This window comes from Hibiscus syriacus, unplaced genomic scaffold (assembly GCF_006381635.1).
Source record: "Hibiscus syriacus cultivar Baekdansim isolate YM2019G1 unplaced genomic scaffold, ASM638163v2 tig00111277_pilon, whole genome shotgun sequence".
Classification (NCBI taxonomy): Eukaryota; Viridiplantae; Streptophyta; class Magnoliopsida; order Malvales; family Malvaceae; genus Hibiscus; species Hibiscus syriacus.
In genome coordinates, this window is record NW_024063044.1 from 520,280 (window position 1) to 542,672 (window position 22,393).

The window sequence follows — 22,393 nt, forward strand, 5'->3', positions numbered from 1 at the left end:
ATATTATTATTAGTTTCGGATAGGTTTTGCTCTCTGTTCTTTTTCCTTTTTTTTGTTGTGTTCTCACCGAATCCCCTTAGAACATTGTTTCTTTCGGGTTATATACCCATTATAAGAAAAATAAACATTATCGAGAAATGCAAGCATGGGCAGCATCTAATGGTGTTCTAATGGTCGACCAGCATGAGTATCAGAAACTGCACGGTGTGGTGCTGATCTGGGGAACAACAAAGTATGGGAGGGGCATGGTGCTTGGGTGGGGAACAACAAGGTATGGTCCAAAAATTGGTTATTACAGTTTCCCCTCTTTGCTCATTGATGCGAAAACAGGAATAGAGCAAAGACGTAAAACACCAATTTTTGGACTGTCGATGAGTCTCGAGCTCTTCTTTGATCGGCTCCCATTTCTTCGAATAATCATTGTTTGTTGACGATACATTTTTTTAGGTAATTTTGAGGTTGAAAACGACGTTGCTTCCTTCTCGTTGAGGAATTATTGTTAATTTGGAGATAACTGCTAAAATGACATTTCTCATACGTGATGAAAAGTTCTTGGTCATCTTTAGAAAGGGTGATAACACGGTTCCACTCTGTTGGGACGACTGGTTATCTAGGGTTGACACAGCTCCTGCGTGATGAGAAGATCTGGTCGGGGGATGACACTGCTCATACGTGATGAAGAGTTCTTAGCCATCTTTAGGAATAATGATAACACTGCTCATATGTGATGAGTCTTGGTTATCAATGATTGGCACTGCTCATATGCGATGAGTCTTGGCCATATAAGGATGATAACGTGGTTCTACGTGATGAGGACGGCTGGTTATCAAGGGTTGACACTGCTCATATGCGATGAGTCTTGGTTAGGGGATGACACTGCTTGTATGCGACGAGTCTTGGCCATCTTTAGGGATAATGGTTTCAAGAGAAACCGACTCAAAGATGATGCTTCAAGAGAAGTTGTCTCAAAAGAGACCAATTCGTTTCAAGGGAAACGATCTCAAAGATACTTGTTGTTTTGATAGTCTGCTTGTTCCTACTGGTGGAGGAAATGCCTTCAGAATATCTGCATCAGGATGTTAAATCCCTAAAGATGCCCCAACATTCGATGTTGAATCTCCAAAGATGCCCCAACATTTGATGTTGAATCTTCAAAGATGTCTTCATTGCTCCTCATCTCTTGCTTCAACACTGATTATAAGCATGAGCTTTGTTTTGAAAGCCACTTGTCAAATACCAAGATCTACTCTAAAGAGATTGTATTGTTTGAAAAGTGTTTTTCTTCTTCTTTTATTTTCAAAATTTGAAAATATCAGTTAGAAGAGTTTTGAAAAATGTTTAATCAAAGATTTGAAAATATTTCCCCTTTCAAGGTTTCACAATTGACAAATCATAAAATAAGAGCTCATTGGATATCAAAGAATTAATTACACTGTTAATCATTCAATAAATTATAGCTATTTGACAAGTGTTAAGATCAAAGCTATCTTTGGAAAATGGTTAAGTAAGGAAATGATAGGAAAGTCTTAGGTTATTGTGTTTGGTCAATGGTTTGGCCTTATTGTTTCTTTGATGTTCACTGATTTGATGGAGTAGCTTGTATACTCCTTTTCTGGAAGTGTTCTCATGCTCCCGGCTCTCATGGTCACACTTGGATTGTGCAATGCCTTATCAAGGAATTTGTGTAATCACCTCGGCTGCACCATTTTTATACTCGAGCCATCTTTTCAGATTTTCAACTCAAATCCTCCTTTGGTTTCAAAACCTCATTCAGAATTTATGTCTTGAACCCCCTTTGTTATTTTTCTCTATCATGCATTAAAGATTTAGAAAACCTTTTGCAAATAATGATTAATCCTGATGTACGGGATGAAATCTGAAGATAATCTCTCCTATTTGGAAAATCTGTGAATGATTAGAAGGACTTTTCAGGCATGTAATGTAGGCTAGGGCTCACAGTTATGAAAGAAAGGATAAGAGGCCCAAACAAGTGTTTAGGGTATTGAACCAATGATCAATTCCTTCTAATGCTTTCAATCCTGTACTGCTCGATTTGAACCTGCTCGTATGTGTTTCTCTTGATTTTCACTGGATGTTCCATGATCTTCGAGTGAGGTGGTTCTAGGATGATTGTTCTTGATCAATCTCATGGTTTGAAGTTTGATGCGTCATTTGAGTTGAGGAATCTTTACATGTGCTTCTTGTCCTTTTTTCTTTTTTATTTTCTCTTTTTCTATTTGTTGTTTTTTTTTGCTCTTTTTTTGCTTCTTTTCTCTTCATTTTGATTGGATCTTAGCATTTGAAATTTGGTTCACCTTTGATATCTCATCTGAATCCATGTCTTCACTCATACGAGCAAATTTCATTCACATTGCCCCCCAGTGTAGAGGGTTATCCTTGGTTAGGGTTGAATCAGAAGAAAAAAAATTATAGGCTCAAAAGGGGACAATAAAGGATATATACATATATATATATGGATAAATGAAACAAAGCCGTTCATCATCTCATACACATGAGTCTCTGCAAAAGAGGTTTCCCCAGGGGGATAGATTTTCAGGATTAATTTTATTAACATGAAAAATGTAATTAATGTACGATGGAATTATTTCGATTTTTTTTGCTTTTTGCTATGAGCATGCCTCAATTGTACAAGCTCAACTTCATAAAATTGATGGGAGATACCCCAAGTTGTGTCTTATGGTAAGAAGTTCATGTTCAAGTGAACATCTGGTACTCAATGCCTTAGGTTTTATTGATAGAAAATGTTAGTTTTGCATCTGAGAAGACAATGGTGTGACTTTATTAGTTCAAAGAAAGATAAGGGTATGACTCTTTGTGTATCAAGGAAAGGTAATGTCGAAAATTTGGTCTTTTGGTAATGACTATGCGTTATTTTGGGTAAAGAATCAAGGTATTTTATTTTGGCTTTGGACAGATAAGAAAGGTCTAATCTTGTCATATGTCAAAAAATCTATAATTCTTGAAGAATTAAAAGAATCCTTAATTCATTCGATATTCAAAGAACTAAAATTAAAACTCGTTCAATTATTCCACCTTAGAAGGTAGCATAAATTCAGTCATTTAAAATATCAAACAAATATGAAAGACAGAACAATAATGTGTTCAAACAAAATAATGCTCTCGATTAAAATGGTAAATGCAATGCCCCCATTCTTCTTTGATTATCCATGCCTCTAAATTTAACAGGTTCTAGATCTTGAGCTTCAGTCCTTACAGTTTTCATCGGAATGTCTGGAGCTTCCTGTGTGGTCATTGTACAAGAGGTCAACATTGTAACCCTCAGGATATGAGGACTATTTACTCATATCATTCTGGAAGGCTCAGTCCTACAACCAGCTGAACAAGCTCCAACTGTACTAATTTTAGCTTCTTGCTTCTATGTAGTGTCACGTGGTTAGGACCACTTTATAAAATCCTTCATGAATATGTTTTTTTGATGAAAATGCTTAAAAATGACATGGAAATGCAAAGATGCAGATGCAAAAATGTTGACCCCGACGATGAATATCGTAGAATAATTTTCACCAGTGATAAAAGGTTTCACATTACAAGACATTCCACTTTACAAGCATGCCTTCGATTAGATATTGAGTCTGAAGTGGATCGCTACTTCATCATGGACCTTCGTCCTTGAAAATACCCCTAAAGTATTTTGTATCCCAACTCTGTTAATGCCCCAGCGGTGCAGAAGTCAGTGCGTCGCTCTTGATAACTAGTGATGATATGATCGTAGATGAGAATCTACTGCTGGGTTACTCCTCGGATCTATGGATCATCATTTTAGTCTCGAATGTTGCACAATCTTCGAGCTCATTGCTTCATCTCGGATCTTCGTATTTGGAACTGATGCCCCTCAATGCTTTGTAAACTAACTCCATTAATGCTTCGGTAGTGTTGAAGCCAGTGCGTTGCTCTTTGGTGGTAAGCGATGAGATGATTGTAGATAAGAATCACTGCTGGATTACTTCTCGGATCAATGGATCATCGTTTCAGTCTCGAATGTTGTACGATCTTCGAGCAAGTCTCATTCTTGTACTCTGAACTTCTTTTAGCCCTTGGTGTATGTCTGTGTATGTGATTGCTTGATTGAAAACTTTCATCTCTTCTTGTGAAAATTTTCTCATGAATATCCCCTTGCTAATCAACACTCTTGCATTATGTTATGACGGTACAATGTAATGCAAAAATGATGAAATATGACATAAACAAAAGAAAAAATAGGTTAGTGTACACAAACAAAAGATGTGAAAAATAGTTAGTACAAGTAAATTTACAGATAAAAATTCTATTCAAATTGAATATAAAACCTACCACATCATGATATTTACCCGAGCATGCTTTTATTAGATAACATTCCTACCCAGACATGCTATTACCCAAAATAATGTATTTACAAGAAATTAATCCTAACTGCATGGTATCTAGTTCGCATGCTATTATTCAAAAAATTAAAGCAAAAGGAAAGGTTCAGAAACACTACTCCTTTGTGTACACTTAATTTGGCTACCTACTGACGGACAGAAGTACGGTATGACTATACTTATGTTGACTGTTCTACGGTTCATTGTATGTATGGTTTCGGCTCTAACGAGTAAAAAGGTACTCGAATTGTCCTTGATGTCGGTGCCCCCTTGGGCTGCCAAACCCTCAATCCTCACCCATTATAGGCTTAAACTGATCGAGTTCAATTCCATGGGATACATTCCCTTATGCCCATACGGAGAATAAATTCACACGAAGACATAAGGTATATGAATCCCAAAGGTTACTTGCTAGGCCCATACGGAGAATAAATTCCCACGAAGGCATCGCTTTCACCCCCACTTAAAAGGGTTCAGAGCTCATGTCTAGAGCTCATGTCATGCAATTGCATGTGATGTGTGTGAGGAGGAGCATACTTACCTTCGACTCAAATGACTGAAAAGAAAACATTCGATAAAAACTTGGAAAGATCTGAAAGCCAAAGTTCAAATGTTAGTATGACAATTAAAAATGAAGCAATTACAAACTTCAATAAAAGGATCATAAGTTAACTAAAGACTCAAACTCATAATTTCCACCACAATGACAATGTGTAAACGACCTACAGCCTGACTCTCTAAAGATTTCTCCAGCGGAGTCACCAAACTGTCATAACCATTTTTAGGTGGAACCATTATTTATGGTTTTAAAAACGATTACGACTTTAATTTGGAAATTTTGGTGATTTTGAATTGATTGAAATAAAATGGAAAATGGAGTCGCCATCGACCTTTGGGTTAGGTAGGTCGAATACCTAAAAATGTCTTTTAAAATAATTTTAAGAAAAATCATTTTTTAAGACAAAATTCGGTCTGCGTTACCAAAGATTCATTTAAATGGATTCGAGAGTCGGTTACGTGTGGGGAAGGGTAAGCACCCCCCACAACGCCCAAAATATGTACTGTGTCGCCTACACATTGTCGTAATGGTGGAAATTACAAATCGAGTATAAAGTTAAAGATGATCCGTTTATTGAACATTGTTTAATTTACTTCAAATTAATTACAAAAATTCTTTAACTCGAAAAGAAATATCGAAATTAGTAATCCTCCATCGGGAAATCTAACTCGACTATTTCTTATCAATAAAAGAATATTCCCTCATTAATAAATATACAAATCGAATATAAATTAAAATCGACGTTTACGTGAAATAAATTGTCATTTAAAAACATGCATCGTATTGTACGACAAAAATGAATTAATTAGTAAAAATGAAATTGATTTATTTCGAGTTCCATTTAATTCGAACGTCGTATTAGATTGTACCACTTCGATCAAGTGATACTTTCCACGCTCGTTCTACCAATTCGTGTTCTCAAAACTATTCAAATAACATTAATATTTAAGGAAATATAATAGAAACACATATGATGTAACATAAAATATTTTAACATATAATAATAATATTTACAATATGTACATACATAAGGGTCTAGAATGAAAATAAATAAATATTGCAAACAAAAATACAAATGTACACAAAAAAATATTTGAACTTACAAAGGACCAAAATAGAAAACACATAAACTCAAAGGACTAAAATAGTACAAATAGGAATTTAAATGACTAATATGGCCTAAACATTAACTTAAATTGCTAAAACCATAAAAACATAAACTTAAGGGTCTAAATAGCAAAAATAGAAATAATCCAGAGATAAAAACAAAATATAAAACAATACATGTACTATAGGTGCAAATAAACCAAAATACTATTAGGGACCAAAGTGAGATGAACAGAAACATAAAGGATCGAAGCATAATTAAACCAAATACCATCAGTGGCTGAAATAAAACATTTACAAACCTCATGACCAAAATTAAATATTCATAAAATTATATAACACATGAAATTAGTGGTTAAATAATAAATATTGAAACATACATGCTCAAAATAAAATGAAATGGAATTTTATTTAATGGTCTAATAATAACATTACAAGACCCTAAGGACTCAAAGTGTAGTTAACCCTCACGTAGAAATCACGCAGAAGGTCCCTCTAGAACGACGCCATTTTGTGTTCGATATATAAGCCCAAAATGGGCTTTGTTTAGCATTACTTCTCTCATTTGTTTCTCTGCTGAAACGAGAGAAGAGAGAGAGTTCATAACTCTCTCAACTCTCTCAAACGAAGAGAGCACGGCCGTGGTGGCCGAAGGCTCCCACGACGGGGCTGACAGCGGCGTACGGTGGCCGGAAGAGTGAAACCGACCCCAAACACTCTTCTCCTCGCCCTTTACCCAGATCCAACACTATATTAACCAAAAACTAACCCAATGGACCTAGATCTACGATTATACCTTTCGAAATATTGAAGATCTAGTGACCCTTCCTCGCCTTTGATGAACTTGGTACTTGACTTCCCTACCCTCTATTTTTCTCTATATTGTTTTTAGTTTCGGATGGGTTTTGCTCTATGTTCTTTTTCCTTTTTTTGTTGTGTTTTCACTGAATCCCCCTAGAACATTATTTCTTTCGGGTTATATACCCATTACAAGAAAAATAAACATTATCGAGAAATGCAAGCATGGGTAGTATCTGATGGTGTGCTAATGGTCGACCAGCATGAGTATTGAAAACTGCACGGCGTAGTGCTGATCTGGGGCACAACAAAGTATGGGAGGGGCATGGTGCTTGCGTGGGGAACATCAAGGTATGGTCCAAAAATTGGTTATTACATTGTGGATTATATTCACTAAGATGTATAGGGTCCTTCAAAGACATCGTCTTTGGGAGGAAACCATTATTTTGTAACCTTTGTAGATGACTTTTCCAGAAGAGTTTGGATGTATCCGATGAAGTCTAAAGGTGAAGTGCTTCGAATTTTCCTTAAATGAAAAAATATGATTGAGAACCAGAATGGTAGAATGATCAAACGTCTTAGGACGGACAATGGAGGGGAATATAAAAGTGACCCATTTTTTTATTTGCCATTAGTATGGTTTTTGTTCGACACTTCACTGTTAGAAATACACCACAATAGAATGAGGCTGTGACATATGCTGGCCATATCATAAATCGTCTGCCATAATCAGTGATTGGAGGAAAAACACCATTGAAGGTATGGTCTGGAAAACCAGCTACTGATTATGATTCCTTACATGTATTTGGATCCACTGCTTATTATCATTGTAACACCCCAACCCGTACCCGACCGAATACGAGTCTGAGATGTCACATTGACTTTTTAAAATAATATTCTTACCAAATAACATAATATTTGAACTTATATTAAGAAAATACGTTAATATACTATTGAATTATGTTCGTTATAACCAATTTAAGAAAATATACATTTTATGAATAGTACTATACGGTATGAACAGTACCGTGAACAGTACCATGAACTGTACCGAATGCTAAAAGTTTTCCAGATTGCTGCCATAGTATCGATACCATGCTACAGGGTACCGATACCATGCTACAGGGTACCGATACCATGCTACAATACTGATACAATACTGCTATAGTACTTCGTAAAACATACATAAACTCTTAAAATTTAACATTTCATCTCTACAAAGTTACCATTTACATATATACGTTTAAAACATTAGAAAAGTTGATCAGAGCGTTCGTACTAACACATTTATTACATGCAAACATACTATACACAATCAAAATACATACTATATCAGTTACTTCTGATATGATCTTCTAGCAGTGTTGTTGTTCTTGCCACTCCTATTTTGTTATTCTTGGTTCTTGGTACCTACGTGTAAATCACTTACACGCTAAGTCATAGACTTAGTGAGGCATAATTAAATATATAACAATGAATTCATGAAACATACACTCTTACCGTTCAATCGTAACATTATAACCTGCATGTATCCATTACGCTACAACATATATGATCATGTCATGCATATATGAAATTTATCTTCTTATGCAAGTTTCACTTCACTTTATATTTGTATTGCCCATGTACATTATTGAGAACAGGAGGTACATGAGTACACTGAGGTTGTGCACGAATGTTGTCACCACAGCTCGAATAAATTCCCATTAGGGGCACTGAATATTTGTCCCGAATGACCACTATGTCCCGAAGGACCATTGATAATCCCTCGACTCTTGGCATGCCAATTATTCCTACAACTCTCATATTAAATAACATAGGCTTAAATATGAATTCATTTATCATACCTTTTCATATAATATCATATTTCACTTCACATGCACACATATGATCACTTTCATTATTTCACATACCTGGATTGATTCTCTGACAATTGCATTCTTTCATATAATATCATATTAAAGCATAAATGAATTATATATGAAATCATTGTATCCAATATATATATGTGGATGCATGTACATGAATATGAAATCATGAATTCAACTATAAGAGATAGACTTATCGCAAATCTTATCTCCATGCAATTTTATCTAGTATGTGCACTCACCTTAGCATTGCTTACTTTGACTCGATTATAATCCTTAGATTGTTCCGGAACAAGATTACGTTCTATATCTACATCATAATACATTGATACAAATCAATATACTAATAACATATCATAAACTTTCATTTCTTAAACTAAAGGAAAGGTAATTTCATTGCTTATTTAAAGTAGGTATCGATACTTGCTGAATGGGTACCGATACCCCTGGCCCATAATTCACATTTTCAACAGGAAAATTACTTATTTCAGCTCAATACTTCATATTTCATCCCCTTTAATAATCCTAACTTATATACACATGCTTAGCCTCATTAATATTCATTTATCTCATCTTTAACCTCAATATCCTTTCCTCTTTATGAAATTCAAGAATCATACTCAAATTTCAACATGTTCTAAATTCAATTCTAGCACTTCTTATGTCTTAACTAGATTGATGACAAGTCAAATCCAACTTCCAAATTCATTTAAACCCTCTTATTCAAAATTTCACTTTGAAACCCATTCTCTTTAATTTTATATAACTTCTTATCTTTTGATTATAAGACAACTTAAGCTTTCCTTAAACTTAAGTATCAGTTAAGGATCATAACCCAACCTTTAATTCAACAAATAATCAACTAATTAAGAAACTCACCTTTGCTTGAGCTTTCACGCAGGGAGAAGAAGAAGATGAACAAGATAACTATGAAAGCTTATTTTCCTTCTTCATCTCCACATGGGTTTCCTTATCTTATAAGGAAATAAAAATCATTCTTGTCAAATGACCATTTTACCCTTTAATTCCTTTGATAATTACTAATAACTTTCAGGAAATATTTCCAAATAAATCATTAAACTATTTTACTTTTATCACCAAATTCTAAAATTTTACAATTTAGTCACTAACCCGATGTTGAGGATGTTACAATCATGTGAATGAATCCAAGCTTGATCTGAGAGCAAAGAAGGCTCTCTTTATGGGAATCACCCTTGGAGTAAGGGATTCCTTTTAGTATTTAGACACCAAGAAGATAATTTGTAGTAGATATGTTACCTTTGATGAATCTGCCCTAGTAAATAAGGTAGCAAATGAAGCTGTCCAGACAAATAGTACTCTGCAACAGGTGGAGCATACTCCAAAACAAGCGGATTTTCAGCAGACGATGATCCCAGAAGTTGATGCAGGTGATTCTTCAAATCCAATAGAAGAATAAGAAGATGAAGAGGTTCAAACCCAAGAACTATTGGAGACACCAAAACCACTTACAATTACAAGGCCAATAAGAGAAATTCATAGACCTGCTCGATTTGTTGATATGGTGGCCTATGCTCTTCCAGTTGTTGATGATGATATCCCTATCACTTACCAAGAAGCAATACAAAGCTTGGAAAGTGATAAGTGGAAAAGTGTCATGGATGAAGAAATGCAATCTCTCCAAAAGAACAACACTTGGAAACTGGCACAATTACCGAAAGGTAAAAGAGCAATTGGATACAAGTAGGTATTTGCAAAGAAAGATTGATCTCATAGCAAGAAAGATGTTTGCTACAAGGCAAGGTTGGTAGCTAAAGGCTACGCTCAAAAGGAGGGAATCAACTACAATGAAGTATTTTCCTCTGTCGTGAAACATTCCTCCATTAGAATATTGTTGGCCTTGGTAACACAGTTAAATTTGGAGCTAGCTCAACTTGATGTAAAGAAGTGATATACACAATTTCCTCATTTTTATACTAATAAGCCAAAATTGACATCTAGCGATGGCTCTCGGAGAGTTTATTTGGAACTTTCGTTAGGGTGAGTCAAGACTTTTTAGAGATTGTTTTAACATAACACATATTCTTAAATTTTATAGGCATTACATGTTCTGTTTTTTCCTTTGTAGTTTCTTAAAGGAGGTTTAGGTTGTTGTTCTTAATATTACTGGTCCTCAGGGTTGGTCCTGAGCCCAGGCGTGGAGTGCGACCGCCTAGGGCCTAGGTTTGTAGGGACCCATTCTTCCCAATCTGCTAGTCTGTTACTACTTTAAAAAAAATTATTCTTACCTACTGTAAAGTTGAATGACGGGATGCCACAATCCACAAGCCAACAACAAGGAAAACAAACTTCCTCAATTAATGCTTGCTAGCTGTCATGCATATTTAAAAAATAAAAAAATAAAAACATTACTTTTTGACTTTTGAATCACAATTACATCAAATTCTCAAAAACTTTTGACGCTTCATCTCCTTCTTCTTGCGACCTTCAGTAGTTCAGTCCACCATAACTGATTCTCCGAAGCTCAAGTTTCAAGTTTACTACAGTCTAGTTATTAATCATAGTATTAAACACCATTAAATTTTTCTTCTTCCTTTCCCAAATTCCTAGTTTTTCCAATAAATATGGTGGTAACGGGAATAAAATTCTCTAATATAAATAGAGAAAGAATGAATTCATCAACTACAAATAATCAAATCATCATATATCAAATATTAGAATCATATATTCAATCAATTGATTCCTTATTTACTATTCTAATTTTCTGACTCGCGGTCTTGCAGAGGGCAATTGGCGATTGCGAACTGGCCTAATTGAGAATTTAGAAGGTATGCTTGTTTCTCCCTCCTCTTTCCTATTTTTAATTATTAAAACATAACTTATAACTTATAATTTATAATTTAAATTATAATTATAAATATTCCTGATTTAAAAAATTATACAAATCTATAATGATGTCTAATAATTCTGTAAATTTCTTTTCTGTATAGTAATTATGTATTTATGTATATGTTTGTCTATGGTACAAATTTTAATTCTCAAATTCTGTACAAACTTACAATTATAAATTATAAATTTTAAAGTAATTATCACATGCCTATTTTGTACATTAGATTTTTTTGAGAAAAAATGTATACAGTAGTTATTTAGACTCTTATTTGATGTTTTTATTTTGGTGTTCATGTTATAACTATTAATACTTATGTCAACAATGTCAATTATCAAATTGGGAATTTGGGATTTTATCTTACTCTAATGGGTTACAATTCTAATTGAAGAATCCAGGTGCAATTGTTCTTTTCTTATATTTATTTATTAGAATTGGTTTGTGTTTGACTTTTTGATGATATGTTTCCTAAAAAAACATTTATCTGGAAGTGAAAAAGGGAAAAAAAAGGAAGCGAGAGGAGGAGTTAAAGAAGTCACAAAAGGTGCTCTTGATAAATTTGTATTTAAAAAGGCTGATTCTCATGAAACTTTGAATCAATCAACTGAAAATTTGCATATTGAAAATCCTGGAAATTCTGAAAATGTGAATGATGAAGTGAATGATCCAATTAACTTTAAAGATATACCAATTGATGAAAATGTTGAAAATTTAGGCATTGGTGAAGAAACACTTCCTCATTTGAATATATATGATCATATAAATTGGGAGAATCTTGACAATAATGTGAGGGATATATTAGTTGAAAAAGGATCCATAAGAGAAATGGATCTTGAATTTCCTGTTGATAAATATTATAGATATTTCTCATATGCATGTTATTCTAGAAAGTTGAGCAATGTTGCGACTAGTGATAGAAAATGGTTAGTTTATTCCAAAAATGTTTACAAAGTATATTGTTTTTGTTGCAAGTTGTTCAAATCGATTAGTAATGTAAGTTTGTTAGCAAATGATGGCTTAAGTGATTGAAACATATTAGCCAAAGGCTTAAACAACATGAAAATAGTGTTGAACATATGACTAATATGAATACTTGGAATGAATTGAGAGTAAGATTGGATAAAAATCAAACAATCGATAAAAATTTGTAAGAAGAGATTATGAAAGAAAAAGAGCGTTGGAGACAAGTGTTACAGATAATTTTCTCAGTTGTAAAATTCTTGTTAAACATAATCTTGCATTTCGAGGATCCAATGAAAAACTATATCAAGATAACAATGGTAATTTTCTGGGGTTGATTGAAATGATTGCAGTGTTTGATGTGATTATGCAAGATCATGTTAGACGCATTCAGGATCGTGAAATTCATTATCATTATCTTGGACATAAAATTCAAAATGAGTTTATTTCCCTTTTGTCTCAAAGTGTGAGAAATTCTATCAATAAGATCATTAAAGAGGCTAAATATTTTTCCATAATTCTTGATTGTACGCCTGATGTGAGCCATCAAGAACAAATGACCCTCATAGTTCGATGTGTAAATATATTAAATAACAAAGTTAAAATTGAGTTCTTTTTGGAGTTTCTAAAAGTACATGATACATCTGGATTGGGACTCTTTAATGAGCTACAAAATGTTTTGAAGTCTCTTGATCTTAATGTTGATGATGTGAGGGGACAAGGTTATGATAAAGTTCTAATATGAAAGAAAAGCACCAAGGTGTTCAAAAAAGATTTCTTGAAATTAATCCAAAAGCATTATACATGCTTTGTGCTTGTCATAGTCTAAATCTCACTCTTGGTGATATGTCACATTCTTATGTTAAAGCTATTTCTTTTTTTGAGTTGTTCAACACATATATGCATTGTTTTCGGTCTACAAAGAGATGAAAAATTTTACTTGATAATGTTTCTGGATTAACTGTGAAATATTTATCAAATACGCGTCGAATTAAAAGTGTCAAAACTATTAGATTTCAATGTCCCCAAATAAGATTGGCTTTGTGTGAATTATATGAATCTTGTGAAAATGATGCAAAGTTAAAAAGTGAAGCTGAAAGTTTGGTGAATGCACTCTCAAGTTTTGAGTTTTTGCTTGGTGTTGTGATTTGTTATGACATTTTATTTGCTGTTAATATGGTAAGCAAGAAATTACAATCTAAGTCTATGTGCATTGATACTACCATAAGGCAATTAAAGGTGTGATGTCCTACTTTGAAAAATATAGAGATGAAAGCTTTACAACTAGTATGAATGTAGCTAAAAGTCTTGCACTTGAAATGGATGTGGAGCCTATCTTTCCCACAAAAAGTCGTGTGATTAAGAAGAAATTTTTTGGAGAGAATAATGAGGATAACGAAGTTGAATCGCCTGAAGAGTCATTTAAAGTCAATTATTTTTTGGTTGTGGTAGATATGGCAATTACTTCTTTGAAGAATAGATTTGAGAAATGGAAGACATTTGAAAGTATTTTTGGATTTTTATATGATTCAAATAAGTTAAAGTCATTAGATGATAATGAGTTGAAAGAATGTTGTGCTCATTTTCATTCTACCTTTTCTCATGGTAATTCATCGGATGTTGACTTAGATGATCTTTTCTCTGAATTGAAAGTCTTACAAATGACTTTGCCAACAACATTGTTATCTCCACTAAAATTCTTAAGTTTTTCAAATCTGCAGATTGTTATTCGAATGCTTCAATTGCGTATAGGATTTTATTAATTGTGCATGTGATTGTAGCTTCAGTTGAAAGATTAATAAAAACGTACTTGAGGTCATCAATGTCACAAGAAAGGTTGAATGGTTTAGCAACATTAGCTATTGAGAAGGAGATGATAGGAAACATTGATGTTGATGTTATTATCAATGACTTTGCATCTCAAAATGCTAGAAGAAACCGTTTCTTATGAGAATTTGTGTATGTTGTTTTGTAGGTGAGAGGCGTCAATTTTCAATTGAGAGAAACGATTCTAAGGGATGATTGAAGACATAATAGGAGTAAATTGAGTGAAAAATTGTGACGACTCTTTATATATTTGGTAAAATAATGTTGGTTAATGTAATAGAATCTACTCGTATAATTTTTAATGAAAAAATTTGTTTGCATTTACCGAAATTTATTCTTGAATTTTAAGTTATTTTTAAGGGCCCTTATCTCTTATTCTGACTAGGGCCCTTAAAATGTCAGGACCGGCCCTGCTGGTCCTTTATCTAATTGGTCATTTGCTGACAATAAGCTACCAGATCAATAAAATGCTTTTTCTTTTCTATTTATTTTGCATTGGAAGCTTAATCTGGTTTTTGTGATTTGTTGTGATAAACTTTGCAGTCCCAAAACTATTGAAGGTAGGTCGCCGTCTTACATATGTAGACTTACTGGAGCTAGTCATGAAAAATGGAACTTCTGGTTAGAGATATTATATTATTTGTTATGCATTGAAGCGTATCCTCCCCACAAGCACTGTATTTTTTTAAGTAAGCCCCCTCCAATATTATAAGAACCGAACCAGCTGGTTAAATCATGAACTGGTGATCCGTGGGCATCCGGTTTGGAATATACTATTCGACCATAAATCTTCAAACCGGCTAAGAAGTGTCTTAACTGCAAAAAATGGATAAAAACAGAAAAAATGGTTTCTTTTATTGAAATAAGTTCTTATCCTTTAACATGTTAGTGTATATGAATTGCATGAAGAATGTTCATAAAAAAGACAAGGCTGAAAATATGAATTACATGGGGAATGTTAGTGTATAAATGTTAGTGAAGAGTTAGTTGTAACTAAAGTTGTTAAGAGTGTTGTTGCTAGTTAGTTAAAGAATTGTTAGCTGGCATTGTTAATCAACTAGTATAAATGAGCTGGTTAACCTCTTATCGTGTAAGCAAGATTAATGAAATGCAATACAGAGATTTCTTCTATTTTCTCCTTTATCAATTTGTTACATTACAGTTAGTTTTATATCACAACATGGTATCAGTCGCTAATTCATGGTGCTGCTGTGGTGTGGCTTCTTGCTTCCATTCATGAAACTCAAGTGCTTGTCATCTGTCTTCATTGCTTCATCGTTCTTTACTTCTTGATCTGATACGTATTTCTTGAAGTTCAGATCTGTGTTCTTGCCCAATATAGTTGATCTTATGGCTGATTCGACTCGTGACGAGAATGGTTCACAGATTAATTCCCCTACAAGTTGTACTGCCACTCGTGTAAGTCCCATTCAGCATATACCCAAACACGATACAGTTAAACTCACTGAAAATACATATTTGTTGTGGAAACATCAAGTGTCGTTAATCGTTGATGGTTATGGTTTGTTGAAGTTCATTTCGCCTAATATAGTTATTCCAAGTGAATTTGTTACCAATGATGCTGGGCAAATCAGGGAAAATCCAGAACTCTTGGCTTTCAGGTAACAATATAAGTTGCTTGCCTCCTGGTTGTTGACTACTGTAAGCATGGAGGTTCTGCCCTACCTCACTGGCCTTACCTCGCAACTGCTATTTGGAATATTTGACACGTTTATTTGGTGCTCGATCTAGTGCGAAAATCTCCTTGTTTCGCCACACTTAGTATTCACAAAAGAAGTTGGCTTGTCTATTCATGAATTTTTAGCAAAAGTCAAAGTTGTGTGTGATTTACTAAATGCTTCTGGAAGTCTTGTGACTGAGCAAGAACATGTTAGTGTCATTTTAGCAGGCCTAACTATGAAGTTTGAATCTATAATTGCTATAGCTTCCAGGGAAGAGGTATCATTGGACACTCTCACGGAAATGTTGTTTGACTGTGAGGCTCGACAAAGATGTTCTAAGGAGAAGGACTCTCGACCAATGTGGTTTAATTAAAGCCTAATGGTGAACTAAATGCTAAAGACTCTATTGATGATCATTCATCTCAAGTGTGTGACCATCAGGGAGGTGGTTATCGAGGACGAGGTCATTGATAGAGTTATAACTCAACAAGTGTATATTATGTGGTAAGTTTGGGCATGTTGTCCACAAGTGTTACCATCAGTTTGATCGTGACTACATTGGGGTTGGTGACTCTAGTACATCGGCTGAGAGTTATTCAAAATGACCAAATGGTTCAGGTATTGATCAACATCAACCTTCTGCAAGGGGATATAATCATGTTGTGAACACGATAACATATCCTGGCTTTGTTCCTATCTCTTCCCCTTATTTGTATCCACTCAGTTCGATAGCTTTTGGTGCCTCGTTTTGTTCCCCAATAGCCTTTGGTTACTATCAATCTTCTGGGTTCGCAGTTGGTTCTCCAATGATAGTTCAAACCTTTCTGTAGTGATCCAGAATATGTTCTTGACACCCTCAACACCTCTAGCCTTCGTTTCGATGATTCCATCCTCAGGTGTCCAGCCTCCTTTGAAGTCCATGAATGATGTTGTTTGGTATCCTGACACTGGTGCGACTCACCATGTAACTAATGATCCGTCCGTTTTCTACTCAGGTATAGTGTACACGGGTGATAACGACTTGCACATGGGCAATGGTAAAATTGCACATGTGGGGCAAAGTTCTTTATATTCTAATATAAAACCCTTACTTTTGCGAAACATGTTACATGTTCCTAACATCAAGAAGAAGTTGATTTCTGTTTCACAGTTTATACGTGATAACATGTTTTTCTTGAATTTCACCCATATGAGTGTGTTGTGAATGATGCTCAGACACGACAAGTTCTTCTCCAAGGGAGGCTCATGGATGAGGGACTTTATCAGCTACTCCATTGTGCTAAGACATGCTCGAATGCTCAGCTAAATCATATTTCCATGGCTTCAGATCCCATGGATCTGTGGCATCAACGCTTGGTCATGCTTCCAGCGAAGTAGTGAAGTCTGTTATGAAGCATTGTAATGCTTCCTTTCATAAGAATAAGATGACACATGTGTGTTACTTGTATACAAGGGAAGGCTCACAAACTTCTGTTTTATACTTCTACCTCGTAATATAATGAACTTTTCCAATTAGTTGTTTCAGATGTCTGGGGTCCTACTCTTGTAATTCTTCATATGGTTTTCATTTTATGTTTCCTTTGTTGATATCGCAAGCAGATACACCTGGCTTTATTTGCTTAAAAGAAAATCTGAGGTACAATCATGTTTTATTAACTTCTGTAAGCTGATGAGGTACAGTTCAGCTCCAAAATTAAAATTTTGCAAACAGACGGTGGTAGAGAATATCAAATGCTTAAGGGATGGCTGCAGCAAAATGGTTTTGAACATCCAATCTCATGCCCAGGCACCTCTGAGCAAAATGGTCGAGCTGAGCGCAAACACAAACACAGTTGAAATGGGGTTAACCATACTCGCTCAAGCATCTCTACCCCTAAAATTTTAGAGTTATGCATTTGTTCTGCAGTCCATCTTATCAATAGGTTGCCCACTCAAGTGTTAGATGGCAAATCTCCATTTGAGATATTGTATCACAAGGTGCCAGAATATGAATTCCTGCGTGTGTTCGGTTGTGCGTGCTTTCCGTGCATGAGGTATGCCAATCGCCACAAGTTGGAATTCAGGTCAAGGTAATGTACTTTTCTAGGATATAGCCCATCTCATAAAGGCTATCGATGTTTGGATGATGATGGGAGGATGATCATCTCTCGACATGTGGTGTTCGATGAGCATGTCTTTCATTTTCAACAAAGGGGCAACTTCTCGAAAAATAGTTTGTGTTATTCTACGTCTCTAACAGGATTTTTCCTGTTGTTACAACTTCAGCCTCTGGACCGAGTGGAGTGAACGAGGGCATCACCCCGCATACTGTAAATTCTCCATCTACTAATAATTTGTTGTTACCTGTGGAACAGGTTGCTGTGGACTCGGTTGATACGCATGAAACAACGTCTTCATCTACTGGTGGAATGTCTCGTGAGGCGCAAGTTTCTACTGACTAGCAGATGTTCCTATACACTCTACACCACGTGGGAGTGTTGCTGAAGAATCACTGCTGGGAGTGGGGCTGAAGAATCATCCCCTGGGAGTGGTGCTGAAGATACTGGTCATATACAACGTTTTGGTGTTGAAGCATATTCTTCGCGTGACACCATGCCACCCACTCATATTGATCAGACTACCCCTGGTCAAAATATTCATCCCATGGTTACAGTGGTAAGAATGGAATACGAAAACCCAAGGTGTTAAATGTGTCCTTGAGTGATAAGGAACCTACAACAATTTATGAGGCGCTTCTTCACCCCCATTGGAAGGCTGCTGCACAGGCTGAATTCGATGCCTTGACTCGCAATGAAACCTGGACATTGGTCCCTCTTCCTAAGGGTAGGAGAGCTATGAGTTGTAAATGTCTTTTTAAAATTAAAAGAAACACTGATGGCTCCATTGCACGCTACAAAGCTCATCTCGTGGCTAAAGGATTTCTTCAGCAACCCGGGATTGATTTTAATGAAGTGTTCAGTCCTGTGGTAAAGCCAGTTACTGTTCGAGTCATTATTTCCCTCGCATTAGCCAAAGGCTGGTCTCTCAGGCATGTAGACATCAACAATGCCTTTTTAAATGGTCACCTGTCTGAAGAAGTATACATGCTTCAACCTCCGAGTTATGAATAAGACGATGGTAATATGGTGTGCAAGTTGAACAAAGCAATATATGGCCTGAAACAGGCACCTCGAGCATGGTTTGAGAGCCTCAAAGGGTACTTGGTCTCAGAAGGTTTTGATGTGTCAAGATTAGATGCCTCCTTGTTCGTTCACAGAACCAGTGCTGGTATGATTTATCTACTGATCTATATATATGATATTATTTTAACAGGAAGTTGTGTGAGTGAAGTACAAGCTGTTATAAACAAGCTTCATGCAAAGTTTTCCTTGAAAGACCTTGGACTCCTTAAGTTCTTAATGGGCATCGAAGTCCACTATGACTCGAATGGTTTAGTACTGAACCAACAAAAGTATGTGTTTGATTTGTTATAAAAGAGCGGATTTGCAACAGCTAAGGAGCTTCCTACTCCCATGGTAACTCAGTGCAAACTCTCTACGGCCAATGGAACACTTATTGATGAAGTAGCTAACTACAGAAGTATTGTTGGTGCTCTCCAATATGTGGTGATCACTAGACCAGATATTGCCTACGCTGCTAATCGTGTCTGTCAGTTCATGCAGGCTCCTAGAGACTCACATTTCCAGGCAGTCAAGAGAATTCTACGTTACTTATAGGGCACATCAGACTATGGTTTGAGGTTTTCATCATTTTCTCGACTATCATTGGTGGGCTTCGCTGATGCGAATTGGGGGGTTGATTTGGATGACAGACGATCCACGTCAGGATATTGCATCTATTTTGGTGGCAATCTAGTGTTCTGGAGTTCTCGCAAACATCAGGTGGTTGCTCGATCCACTGTTGAAGCAGAATATCGTAGTGTTGTCGCAGCTGCTTCAGAAATCATGTGGCTTGTGTCTTTGTTCAAGGAGTTGCAGTGCTCATTTCATGGCAAACCAACTTTTTGGTGTGACAATACAAGCATGGTTGTTGTGTGTTCTAATCCAGTTCTTCATTCAAAATTCATACATGTTGAGTTGGATTTATTCTTTGTTCGAGAAATTGTAGCAGCTGGCCGCTTACAGGTACAAGAGGTTCCAGCATATGAGCAGGTTACTGATGCTCTCACTAAGCCACTATCTGCCCCGATGTTTATCCTTCATCGGCAGAAACTGTTGGTCACTCAGACTCTTAAGGATGGGTTTGCTTTGCTAACCAGCTTTTCCCAAAGTATGAGTGATGATGATGAAGCTGAAAGTGTGAATCGCAGGGAGAATGTTAGTGTATATGAATTGCATGAAGAATGTTCATAAAAAAGGCAAGGCTGAAAATATGAATTGCATAGGGAATGTTAGTGTATAAATGTTAGTGAAGAGTTAGTTGTAACTAAAGTTGTTAAAAGTGTTATTGCTAGTTAGTTAAAGAAGTTGTTAGCTGGCGTTGTTAATTAGCTAGTATAAATGAGTTGGTTAACCTCCTATCGTGTAAGTAATATTAATGAAATGCAATACAAAGATTTCTTCTATCTTATCCTTTTATCTCTTTGTTACATTACAGTTAGTTTTATATGACAACATAACGTATATCCAATGATGTAAAATCCAGAGTAGATCACTTGGTTCTATCGGTAGAACCGAAAATTGGAGGTTTGGTCGATTCAACATCTTGTCTAGTATTTATGCCTTGTTTGAGAACCTTTGGTTTCCCTATCCATGGCGAACTTGTTCTATGTGGATTTTCAGGCCACCAACACTGGAGATCTAGGGATGGATTTGGCAGTGCAAGACCAAGTTTTGGTAGATGAAGCAAGTTTTATCTCTTCTCTAGTTTTTTGTCTACCTACATCTTTTAGTCATTGTACTCGTATCAGCTCATTCTATGTTATCCGAAGAAAAGTGTCTTATACGAGTGTATTCGATACGATTTTTTAAGTGTTTAAATATATTCATTTTCATTCTAATGTTGTATATTTATAATGTAACTTATTTGGGTAAAATTATTATGGTTGTGTCTGTAAGCTTGAATTCCTTGTTAGATGTTAGATGTTTAATTTGAAATTTCTTATTTATATTACAGAACAGTCACTATGATTATTTTGTGATATGATTTTAAAATTTAATAATTATTTTATAATTTAAAAAGTTTAATAATAATTTTTTAACTTTTAAAATTTTAATAAATAAAAATCATTTTATTCTAATATAATTATTATTTGTGTGCTTTACATAATTTTTATTTATATTCATATAATTTAAGCCTTGATCAGCTTAACTAACTTTCTATAACTAAATTTTAAGCTCTTATTAATATTAATATATTTTAGGGTAAAATACACAAATGATTTCTTGATTATAGGATATTGCATTGTTGAGTTCCTCGACTATTAAAAGTTACAAAATGATCTATCGACTATAGGGAGTTGCTTTTTTAGTCCCTTGACTATTAAACATTACTATTTATTATGTTCCAAACTCATCCTTTTTTGTTAAAAAAATAACAGTCGCCTGAGCTGGACGTTAACCTATTGAATGAGATATGATAGTCGTTTGAGATTATAAGATCATATTTTATCATCTCAGTCAGTAGGTTAACATACATCTCAGATTGTCGTTAAATTTTTAAAGAAAAAAGGCTAGTTTGGAATATAATGAATAGTTGGGTAACAATTTTGAAAGTTTTAATGGTCGAGGAATTCAACAAAGCAAATCTTATAGTCGAATGATCATTCTGTAACTTTTAATAGTCAAAGAACTTCATAAACTAATATCCTTTAATCAGGGACCGTTTATGTATTTTACTTTATATTTTTATAACTAAATTAAATAAAACAATTATGTTTTATTATTAACCTTCTATATAAAGTAAGATAGTATCCGACAATAAATTCACTTTTTAAAGCTTAGTTCAGTAAGCTTGATCGAGGCAAACCCAAGCCTACCAAGTTAAGCGGTTGGATTAAAGTTCGATCAACACTACCATAGAAATAACTCGACTTGAATTAGTAACAAATGGATAAGGTTACTTAATACTTGACTCAAAAAGTTCACGATTACTTAAAAAAATAATATATTAAGATTTTAGTTTTTTTAAAAAAATTAAATTATTAATAATATTAACATTTCTATGTTACTTTTTTAAAATACAATATTAGGCTTTTATGTACTTAAGATTCGAGTTCGAATTTGAGTTGAGCGTTAATTTTTTATTTTGAGTAGAGCTTGAAAATTTTAAGCTTGCAAGCTTTTGATTTTATTTGAGCTTCAATTTTTTATTTCAAGTCGAACTTGATAATTTTAAGCTCGCGA